The following is a 13,506-nucleotide window of genomic DNA, read 5'->3' on the forward strand; positions in this document are numbered from 1 at the left end:
AAAAAATATTACGCTATCAGACGGACTGTCGATTTCTTTAGAATTCACGAGTTATCATAACGAGAAGGTATAAACGGATTAGGGAATTGAGTTTCATTTATTTATTTATTATTAGAAAACAGGCTAACACCAGTGTCAAGTAACTACATTTTGATTATGTACATGAAATATTTATTAGATTATGAAAAGCAAAATACTTAAAAATATAAACAACAAAAAATTACAAGCATACTGTTATTAATTACTATAGAGTTATAGAGTTATAGATTTATATTAAATAAATAAATTGTTACATATTTATAAATTATTATTAATTAATCATTTATAACAATTAATAATAATAAATTTCATTTCCCCGTATATTTTAATTTAAACGTGGTTGGAATAAACTACATCTTAAGTAAATTGGTATTTTAGTTTTTCATCATCTATTTAAATGAATTTAAGATAAAATAAATAAAACATTTTGAATAAATTTAAAGATAAAATATCTATCTAAATCCTAAGAAATATCAACAACTTAAATTTAAGTGGATCCTAATAGAAAATATTTACAATTTGATAATTGAATTGCTTCACATATTTAAATATAAAAAATAATTACTAAGTTATTCATTGTTCTCTCTAGTTAACCTTCAGATTGGCTGGATGGACAAACTCTGTTTTATGGGTGGTCCGATAGCGGGTGACACGATAAGCCCAACAAATACTCGCTAGGATAGGCTCGAAAACATGCTCTGATACCTTTACCGGGGGTCTCAACCCCTTTTATAGTTATCCCTTTAACAACTTTTACTCATGCGAATATAATCTCAATTGAAAGCATATATAATAGAAAAATATTCTGCCTACGGAGACCTTTACTCACGGGACTAACAACAAAAGAGAATTTTGTGCACCTTTATCTTGGGTGCTCACCATATAACTAATATCTCTATTTATTCAATATAACAACTCTATGCGTATATTTATTTAACCAAAGAGTGTGATAAGAAAACACATTTCAAAGAAGAAGAGAATATAACAGAGAACAAAAATCATATTGAGTTTAAGTGATTCTTAATTGAAAAAGAGAGAAGAATAATGACTAACCAAAAACAATAATTTCATTTCTACATTGGATGGTGAAATCAATAATGATAATAATAACATTATTTCTATTGATGATGAAATCAATAGGATTTTGGAGTTAACCCATGAGTGGAAAAAAGACGATGACGTCATTTCTGTGACTGATGATGATATCAATGAGATGTTTTGCTTGACTGGTCATGAAATGATTTCTACTAGTAATGAGGTATTTTATATTTATAAATTCTTCTTTATATCTTTTTTGAATTTAAATTCTTCTTTATATATATTTTCTTGAATTTAAATTCTTCCTTATCTTTTATGAATTTAAATTTTTCTTTATATCTTCTTGAATTTAAATTCTTCGTTATCTTTTTTGAATTTAAATAAATTCTTCTTTATATGTTCTTGAATTTAAATTCTTCATTATCTTTTTTAATTTAAATTCTTCTTTATATCTTCTTGTATTTAAATTCTTCATTATCTTTTTTTAATTTAAATTCTTCTTTATATTTTTTTGAATTTAAGGTTTAGACATTGAGTTTTAAGAATTTTTTCAATAGGATATTTTTTTTCTATTGTTAATCATTTTCCAATTTTATTTAATACTTTGAACTCCTTTTATTTTAATTATTCATATAATTTTTTTAATTAATCATAACGACTACTCACGTACAATTATTATTAGGTCATATTTTTATTATAGTTTTTTATCATTTCTCGAGTTAAATGATTTAATAAAGTAATATAATATATTTATTGCATTTAAAAATTTAACAAGTAAGAAAAATGAGATTTTCACTTTTTTCCCATAAACAATCTTGCAAAAAATTAAATTTAAAAAGAACACTTAAGAGTGAATGTTATTTTTGAAAACTTTAACTAAACAAGAAAAATTAAATAGTTTGAATTTTGAATTGAAATACAATCATTTGGAACACATATTTTTTTAAATAACAATTTGGTAACCTGTTAATAATAAAATATTATATTCAAAATAATAAAAATAAAAAAGACTTTTGAATTAAAATAATAATATGCATCATTATTAGATATTGTGAAAGTAGTTACCATATTATATATATTTTTTAAATTGTTGAAGAACTAAAACATTTTCATCATGCCAAATATTTTTAATTTCGAAAGTAAAATTTTGTAGTCATAAAATTTAATATTTTTATGACTAAATTAATGACTATAATGACTTCAATTTTGAATTACTTCTTCTATAAAGTTTTGTGTTAGAGAAAGTAGGGTCTCTATATCAAATGTTTCACCTTATCAATCTACACCATTTAAGGATAATGAGGAACCTGCTTTTGAGTTTCCAACACCTACCATTCAACCTATTTCCCCTGGTGTGTTTTGTTACAAAATCACTCCTACTCCTTCCGAAGTTTCTGCCACTCATGTTTCTGCTATATCACCAAACACTATTATATCCGAACATGTCCCGTTTGGTTGGGTTCAAATGTCTAACTATTCAAATCACTCAACACCTTTCGTATTGAAGTCACATCACAAGCAATATGAGCACTAGACAAAAAATGAACATAGGTACATTTTCAATGAAATTCTTATATTTTATTTTCCTCATTTCTATGTTATAATGGATATATAAATGGCTAAAAATTCAAAGAGTTAGTTTCACGTTATTCAATTTTAATTAAAAAATGATGTGTTTTATAGAAATATAATTTATTTTATTAAATTTCATTAACTTATTACTAATTATGAGATCAACGCTTTAGTCTTGTTTGTTGGATGTATACAATTAGATATAAATATTAACTTACAAATACATTTTTGAAGATTGAATTTAAATTAAAGTTTTGATGAATTAATTTTGAGGTTTTTCATTACAGGTTATTTCTTATTGGACTTCAAAATTGTAGTTGGGGAGATTGGAAAAACATTTCAAAATATTATATTTCATCAAAAACTCCAACTCAAATTGCAAGTCACACTAAAAAATATAGGCATCATCAAAATGGCCTAAAGAAAAATAAGAAGAGAAAAAGTATCCACGACATATCCTTAGACGACACTAAGTGAGTTAATTCTCTTTAATAAAGTAACTAATTATATTAAGCTGATGGTTCATAAAATATTTATGTTAGTTGGTTAAGTATGTTAATAAGAGTGATTAGTTTCAATGGATAAATAATTTATAATTTTTTTTTAGGTTATTTAACTTCTTTTTAGTATAAGAGGTTATTTTTATCATTAAAGACTTTTAAACATAACAATATATAAAAGAAGATTTCTTTTTGTATACACCTGTTTTCCAATTTGATCCTTTATAATATTAAAATATAAAAAATATTATTTAAAATCTTCTTTTCACTCAAACAATTTCTTATAGATAGAAGAAGTGTGTGATGAGAAAACACATTTCAAAGGAGAGTATAACATAGAGAAAAAAAATAATATTGAGTTTAAGCGATTATTGTTGAAAAAGAGAGAAGAATAATGGCTAACCAAAACAATGATGTCATTTCTATAATTGATTGTGAAATCAATAATGATAATATTGATGTCATTTCTTTTGATGATGATATCGATAGGATAGTAGGATTCACTGATGAGTGAAAAAAAGACGATAACGTAGTTTTTATAATTGATGATGATTTCAATAAGATGTTTGGCTTCAATGGTGACGGATTGATTTCTACTACTAATGAGGTATTTTATATCTACAAATTCTTCTCAATATTTTTTAGAATTTAAGATTTAAAATTGAGTTTTAACAATTTTTTCAATATGATTTTTTTTTCCTATTCTTATCATCATTTTCTAATTTTATTTCAATATTTTGAACAACTTTTAATTTAATTATTCATATAATATTTTAATTAATGATAATGAGTACTCACATAACCATATTATATAATTGATATTTGATAATGTTTCATCACAAAAATTATGAATTTAATAGGATATATTAAAATTATTCAAATATATATATATATATATATATATATATATGACATCATTATTAGATATAGTGAAAATTGTTAACATATTATATATTTTTCTTAAAATCTTTGAGAGCTAAACATTTTCATCATACCAAATGTTATTAATTTTGAAAGTAATTTTTTTGTAGTTTCTTAAGTTAGGATACTCAATTTAATATTTTTATGACTAGATTGATGATTTTAATGACTTCAACTTTGAACATCTTCTTCTATAAAGGTTTGTGTTGGAGCACGTACGGTCTCTATATCAAATGTTTCACCTCATGGATCTACATCATTTAAGGATAATGGGGGATCTGCTTATTAGTTTTCTACACTAACCACTCAACCTATTTCTCCTAATGTATTTTGTTACAATCACGCTCCTACTCCTTCCACGGTTCCTGTCACTCGTGTTTCTGCCATATCACCAAACACTATTATATCTGAACATGTTCCATCTGGTTGGGTTCAAATGCCTAAGTATTTAAATCACTCAACACTACATCACAAGCATTATGAGCACTGGACAGAAAATGAACATAGGTACATTTTCAATGAAATTCTAGTATTTTATTTTCCTTGTTTCTACATTATATTGTTATATTGGATATATAAATGGCTAAAAATTCCAAGAGCTAGTGTGAGGTTATTCAATTTTAATTAAAAAAATGTGTTTTATAGAAATATAATATATTTTATTAAATTTGATGTTAAATTTGATGAATTTATTATTAATTATGAGATCAACTTTTTAGTTTTATTTTTTAGATGTATAAAATTAGATATAAATATTAAGTTGCAAATACATTTTTGTAAGATCAAATTTAAATTAAAGTTTTTGATGAATTAACTTTGAGGTTTTTCATTACAGGTTATTTCTTATTAGACTCCAAAAGTGTAGCCTAGGAGATTGGAAAAACATTTCAAAATGTTACATTCCATCAAAAACTTCAACTCAAATTGCAAGTCACACTAAAAAATATAGACATCATCAAAATGGCCTAAAGAAAAATAAGAGAAAAAGTATCTGATGAGCATATATTTATTCACACTCATTAGCCTTATTCATAGATTATTGAACTATAATAATAAATAAATCCATTGTTTTAATTAATATTCTTATAATTGGGTTTATTAGGGCCTTAACTATTATTATTGTTAATTTTGTGTTTTTAGAGTAAATTATCCTAAGGAAGCATCTACCTTTGTGAATGGGCCAAATATGCAAAAGTCTAAATTGCTTCTTGAACCAAAACAGAAAACTAATTTTGAGGAAAAGAAAGAGAAAATAAAAGTTACAAGATTCCAGAAACAGAATTGGAAGCAAATCTTCTGCAAAATAAAAAGAATTATGGAAAGTGGAAACTGTTTACAAAATCTAAACTGCAATATTTTCCTAAGATCCTTGGAGCAAAAAAGCCTATAAAAGGACACAAGCATCAAGGAGAAAAAAGGGGGAGCTTCATAGGGTTTTCTTAGTTTATTTTCTTCTTAGTAATTCTTTTGTTTTGCCTCCGCATGGAAGGCTAAACCTTTTTGGTTGATTCTTTTGTAATTCCCTATTGAGTTCTGAGGTTTTGTTCAATAAAAGTTTCGATTTTTAATTCTCTATAGCAGTTGTTTTTATTGTCTAATCTCCTGGAAAACTGGTTTTTGTGAGAGGTTGTACTTGAACGCATGATTGAGAGTCTTCCTTATCTTAAACTTTGGTTTCTTACTTCGTTCGCATTGTTCTAATTAATTTCTTGGGCGCAAGATTCAAGGGAGAAGAGGTAAGCATTCCCATGGAGTATACGCATGGAACAAAGTGGGTATTGATTAAACTAGTAGACGCATGCTTTACTGGTGAGTTTCAGTTGAATCAGATCGGCGCATGTTCAATCTGGTTTAGCTCTGTTGGAGGATTGAAAAAAGATTAATCTTTAGAGAACCTATGAAGAATTTAATGGTGGAAGAACTTGGGATCAACCGCTTTTTATTTGCTATTTCAATCTCTTTTATATTTTTTGCACAACTATCTTAACCCCTTTTTATCTTTATTGTTATTGCTAACTTTTATTGCTTGCAGATAGATTTTAAACCTTGAGCAACTGATTTTACTATTGGATTCGTTGGGAGACGACTTGGGGACATTTGTCCACAATTATACTATCATCTCTCTAGTGTTAGACAAGTCTACGCTAGAATCATATTAATTTGACAGCAAAACGACAGCTATCAGTATCCATGACGTAACCCTAGATAACATTAACATGGGTGTTGTTCCTAGTTTCATTAATAAAGAACAATGGCTTCGTCCTACCCCAAATTTTTCAATACAACCACAAAAAAATATAAGAATTACAACATATCAACTTATACAACATGTATTATCAAAATTGTGGTTATTTGTGAATATATTAATTGAGTTGATGTATAGTTCGTCTTGAGTTACAAAAGAAATAATATTGAGTTTAAGTGATCATTTATGAAGAAAGAGAGAAGAATAATGGTTAACCAAAACAATGATAACAATGATAACATTTCTATAACTGATGAGGAAATCAATAATGATAACTATTATATTGTTTCTATAATTGATGATGAAATCAATGATATATTAAGGTTAAAATGAGTGGAAAAAAAATTTAAGCTTGGATGAGGATAAGACATTTCTCCAATACATACTTGCTATAGATGACGAACTATGAGATGACATGGATGAATTGCTTTCTAACAATGAGGTTTTTCATATTCATGAATTCTTCTTTATATTTTGTTGTAACGTTGATAATGGTGATAATGTAGTAAGGTTTAAATATTATTGTGTGAAATGTTTGAATGATAAAATATTGCATGTTACAATAAATAAGGAGCATCTTTTGTGTGATGAATTTATTCGAATACAACATGCACGTGACATGATAAATCATTAGGTATGCCAAATGTGTGTCAAATGGAGTAGTTTTCTAATTCAACCATGGATGTTATATTGGAAAACATGATTTGCGATGTTATAGCACAATATTTTGCTTAAGCGTATGCGTATGAAATATGTATAGTGATGTAAAGACTTTATTGTATTTTTGTTCAACTAAATTCACACGGTCAAGAATTGTGATAAGGTTAATGAATTTAAAGACAATTAATGGGTGAATGGATAAAAAACACATATATTTTGGTTGTTGATGGGCATGTTGTTGAAGGAAATACACTATCCAATTGAAATTATTAGGCAAAAATGTTTTACATAATCGGTAAAAAGTATGAAAGGCATATGCATAGCGTAATATTTATATTTTATAAAGAAAAAAGTTTGAAGAGTTAAAAAATGTCTCAAGTGTCGATCTTCACGTTACAGGGTAAATGATAATGATTAAGACAATAATAAGGAGGTGACAAAGGACATTTTGCGTATGAAAGTTGTTAAGTTTGGTGTTTACTTGTGAATCTGGGTGTTGCTAAAAATCTTTCATGGTATGCAAATAGGAGGAAATGTGATAAGGGTAGCCATACAAACTGACTCACCCCGTTTTGATATACTTCACATTCGATATGCTAAAAATGGATTAGGATCGTTAGCTTACATGAAACTTTTGTAGGCTAATATGTTTGACTCGTCTTGCATAGATGTGGCCTTGTGGGGTGACCCACACATATTTTTAAAAAATTGGAAAAAACAACCGTCATTAGCAATCTTTTAATCCTTTTAAGTATCTCATAAAAAAATTAGATGTCATATGTGTGAATATTAAATGTTTGGACGTAGATTTGTAAAAAGGTTTCACCCATACCATAGATTGAAAAAAAAAACTTATAATACACATAAAAATGATGACATTTGCCTTACTTCATTAATTGGTTTTGAAATTTGTGAAAATGTCAAACACAAACAACAAAGAAGAAGACAATTGTGATTGATATATGGAAGAAAAGTTTAATATTCTTCTATCTTACCTTTTGTATTGGTTCATGTTAGATGTAAGTACTATACAAATGCAATGTATGTCAAAAAAAAAATGGCCGTTTATTTGAGATATTTCTCAACATAGAAAATAATATGAAAGATAGTGTGAATGCTCTCGTTTATATTTGATTGTAATTAATATACGAGAGGAATTTACACTAAGTAAAGTTGGTAAGCATGCACACTTGATCCCGACATGTTACACTTTGTCTAAAAATGAGAAAACAAATTTCATTCAAGGTCTAAAAAATGTGAAAGTATCACAAGGATACTCTTCAAATGTTAAAAGTTTGTTATCTATGCACAATCTAAGTCTAATGATTGTCCCATCTTGATGTCATAATTATTCTACATGGTTTTTCATGTGAAATTTACCTACAAATATGAAACATATTATAAATTTATTATGTTTGTTTTTATATGCACTGGAGTTATTGATCTTCAAAAGTTAAATAAACTTGAAAAAAGATTGTTGTTATTTTGTGTCAACTAAATATATTTTTTCTCTCTATTTTGTTTTGTCATCATAATTTCATTTCTTGTTCAATTTTGTAAGAAAAATAAGATTATATGAATTAGTTTATCCAATATGAATGTATTGTGTTTAACAATATATGAAGATTTTAGAATGACATGTGAAGAATCAATATCATATTAAAATTTCTATTGTTGAAAAATACATTATAAAAAAAATATTGAATTTTATTTAAATTACATATAAAAAAACAAAACATAAAACTTCCTATAAAATGTTTATAATTTTGAGGATGAACGCATGAGATATACCTATGATAATCAAATATTGAAAAGAAATTATGTGTATATTAGATAATAAAATATGAAGAAAAAAAATACTTAAAACAATTTGAGAAATTAATGTTGATGTAATGTAAGAAAAACATGTTTAAATAAAAATAATAAAAGCTCACTTAACACTTGAAGTACCTCAAATATATTTTATGAGTATAAATATATTAAGATATTGTATAAATATTTATAATTACATTTGTAAAGTATAAGCAGGAAAATAAGATGAATGAAATGGTAAAAAAAAAAAATACAAAATGTTTGATAAAAGTTAAGTTTAAGAAGTGAATGAGAAATCTCGGATATGGGAGTGTGCTATGGATTCATCAATCTGGAAGTGAATCATGTTGCATTCTGGATGAGGGGGTGTTCTGGAAGCAAAGTTTGCATAAATTATTGATTTTTGGATTGCTGAATCCGGAAGCCTCATTTCTATTATGGATTGGTGGATCCGGAATGATTTTTTTCAATTATGAATTTCTGAATCCATAATGCATATTTTTGAATTACGGATTGGCGGATCCGGAATGGTTTTTTCAATTATGGATATTTTGCATTTTTTTATTTTGAATTAACACTATCATTCATGTACTACCGGAAGCATCAATCCAGGAGATTACTGGATGCACCAATCCGAAAATTTACCGGAAGCGTCAATCCGAAAATTTACCGAATTTCATAATTGGAATACAAAAAATAATAAATGTACAGTTTATATAGAGATAATTTTGTCTTTGCGCAACCTTGTGGGTGCAGGAGGAAAAATGTAGGGGTGCGGGAAGAAACTGCCCTAAAGAAAATGTTTAGCCCCTAAGTTGTGTGAACTGCTTATAAAAGATGTTTAGATATTTCTTCCTACACTCGTCAAAGTTCTTCGTATACTCATCAAATTTTACCCATCAAAATAAATGAAATGACTAAATATTTTATTTAATTCGTTTTTATTCTAAAAAATTATGTCTAAATTATAACTTAAAAAAATTATTTCAAAAAATACACTTCAAAAGGATAATTCTATAACCTTCTGAAAAGTTTATTTCAAAATTTCTGTTCTGAAAAACATTTTTCGAAAATTCTAGAAAATGTGTTAAGATTTATTTGGTAAAATATATATTAGAAATTGGTGATTCATCCAATTGAAAATATAATATATTAAATTAATAATATTACTTTTGATTTAAAAAATTGTGTTAATATATATGAATATATTAATGTGTAGAAAAAGATGACATGTTGTTTAACTTTTAAATATTTTTAAACTAACTTGTTAAGAACTTTGATGTAAAATTAAATTTTTCAATTTCACCATTGACCTATGAGTCAACTCCAACACTCTCACCTTCTATGTTTCACTAGTGATATACAAGTCAAACTAGATTGGTAGAAAAATAATGTGTGACTTTTCTACTCTAAAGTCATAAACATCATAATATTTTATGATTGTAACTATCCATTTTTTAAACATGTTTTGATGGACTAGTCGTCAAAATAACCAACTTAGCTGTAATATTGTTTAGCAATGAAATTAATCTTTCTCTTTTTCTTATTTTATTATTATTATTATTTTATTTTATTTAAAAATTTATTTTAGCCTTTTAACATTAACTCAATTCAAAATAAATCATTTGTATTAAAAATAGTTATTATATTTTTCCAAGCAAATATTTGTTTGAAATTACATATATTTTGATTTACTATCCATGAAAAAAAACAACATAGTATTTTGTGCAAAAATGAATCAAATTATAAGTATTAAAAGTACCTATATTAAGAACATTAAAACAAAAACAACCAACAAAATTAAGAGTATTCAAAAAATAAAGTGAGTAAGCAATTATTTAACATTGTTTGAAACCATATGTTACAATGGCGTTAATTCCGTCATGTTTCAAAATAATTGGCTGGTCATGTGTTATATACTCATTATTATTTTTCTAGGTTACATGATAATTTCTCTCAAAATATTATTTTTTTATTAACTTTATTACTAAATTTTATCATTTATTTTTTAAAATTTAATAATTAAAAATTAAAAAATAACTCCTTAAAATAACTTTTTTTAAAAATTGACACCATATATACCCAAACTCACACACACATGTTTTAAGCAAAAATATAAATATGTGGGTGCGTGTGCATGTGTGTAATGTATGTGTGCAAATAATGTTTTTTACAACGACATACTAAGTTGGTTAAATGAAAACCTGTGTGAACAAAAATACGATGACATTTTTGAAAATATTTGGCACATATTATACCGGTTGAGTTATCCAATCGGTGTAATATATCCTGCTCAAAGCAAAAAAAAATATAGTTTTTAAATTTTTTTTCTTTAGGAACACCGATTAGATAGAGGACCATTGTTGTATGTCATTCCTAGATTAAAAAAAATAAAAGTTTTTAAAAATGACATATACCACTAGTTCTTGTATACAATCGATGTTATATATAATTTCTAGAATTTAAAAAAAATGAAACATTTAACTATGGGCACTTCATATAACACCAGTTGGATTGAGAAACCGATGTTATATGTAATTTCCAGATTAAAAAAGATAAGTTTTAAAAAAGATATATTACACCGGTTATTACTCATAACCGGTGTAATATATGTTTTTACCCTATTTTCTTCGCTCGCGCCCTCAGTCTCCCTTTGGGTTATTCTCCTAAGTTTTCTTGCTCAAAAGTTCATTTTGCTTCTGCCAACGTCGATGCCTCCATCGCTACCCCCGCCACTTCTATCTTATTTCATTCTCTTTATTGTGAGAGCATCCACACCGAACGAGTTCTTCCATTCACGCTTATCTTTTATTTCGTTGTCACTCTTGTCGTCGTTGTGGCTGCCTTTGTCGCCGCCAGAGCTCCATTCACGTTCACGCTCCAGGTTAGTTTTTTTATTTTTAAATATTTTAATTTTAATTATTATTTAGTTTACAGATAATTAGTTTTATTATGTTGTATTATTTTAAATTGGATAATTGTTATATGTTGAACGTCTTGGTATTGGGTCTGGGGATAATCGATCCTTGACAATATTGAACGCTTTGGTATTGGGTTTAAGGTTTAGGATTTAATATGTGACTCTGGAGCACATATAACACCGGTTGGGAGCCACAACCGGTGTTATATGTGCCTTCTGGAGCACATATTTTTGAATTTTTTATTCAAATTTTGGTACATGTTACACCAATTTTTACAATCGGTTATATGTAATTGATATTTTACATCAGTGATGGAATCGATATTATAAGTCTCCCAGAACTGGTGTTATATGCATTTTTTGCCCTAGTGAAAGAAATTTCAAAATAATCTCCCCTTTTAATAGGTACTCAATACATAGATACACACATATATATATATATATATATATATATTCTCATACTCCATAACTTATTGGTCAAATATAAAAAAAAAAGTGAAAGATAAACACATTTTATCTTTAGAAACATTTAAAACTTGTTTTTTTAAAGTTTAGAAAACTCTCTCTCGCTCAATCAGTATATGACTCACCCAACAAATTAAGCATATGTTTCAATTCTCCCAATCAACGACTACTCCATTGAGAGTTTTCCATAAAATTATTTCGTCAAACAAAAATTGGCTCACCTTAATAAAAAAAAAACTCACCTTAATACTATCTCAACATATTTAACATCTTCATATATTTAATTAAAAGTAAAACTCACCTTAATCTTCAATTATCTTTAAAGCTACTATGTATTTTTTTTAACTAGTGGGGATTAATGGCATTAGAATGCTAATATAAAAATATGCTTGTGATTTTAGTTTGGAGTGATAGATATAGAAGTCATTAGTTCAAACTAGACTTCATATCATATTAAGTAAAAAAATTAAATCAATGATTTATATTCAAATTAAAATTAGTTTGAATTATTTTTATTTTTTATATATGGAATCAAACCTTTAACCATCAAACCCACTATATTGCAATAATTAATAAAAAAATCAAAGTTGAAATAAAATCTGAACAACAATTTGGTTGTATGGAACCCTTTTCTTCTCTATGGTCAAAACCAGTCATTTGGTAACAAAATTTCTGATTCCAATGGTGCTAGTTCTATTTAGATCATTAATATATATTATTTGCCTTTTCTCTTTTCTTGTGAAATGCACTCCTTTTGAATTTGGTGTTCTTGAGCTTGATGATGGAGTCTGTGGAAAAGCAAAACTGGGAAGAAGAACAATATTTAAATTGGATTGTAAGAAATTATGTTATGTGAAAGTGTGAGGAACAAATTCTGGTCAAAACCTGCACATACATGCACTTTTACTCATATTTGCCTTCTGACTTGTCTCCTTTATCTTCTTTCTAGGCAAAGGTCAAACAAGGTACTCCTTTAGGGTTCTTGTCTTTGTCTCAACTCTTGTGAATTTAAAATATAAAAGCAAAGACCCTAATATTAAACAATTTTTTAATTTTAGATTATTGTTTTTCTAATGATGAAGTCAAAAAGAGATTAATGGGACTAAACTCATGCTCCATGAACAAGTTTAGTGGACTCATTTAATCTTGTCATTAAAAAAATCCTTAATTATGTAAAATGTGAGAATCCTAGGATTGTGTCAAATTGGAACAGAATAAGGATAATTAAACATTACCATTTATTTGTAAATGTTAAGCATATGAAGTATTTCAAAACATAATAAGTCCTACATGGTTTAGTTTATTTTATCATTTTGAAGGGTTTATTTATCAAA

This window comes from Phaseolus vulgaris, chromosome 6, assembly GCF_000499845.2.
Source record: "Phaseolus vulgaris cultivar G19833 chromosome 6, P. vulgaris v2.0, whole genome shotgun sequence".
NCBI classification, from domain to species: Eukaryota; Viridiplantae; Streptophyta; class Magnoliopsida; order Fabales; family Fabaceae; genus Phaseolus; species Phaseolus vulgaris.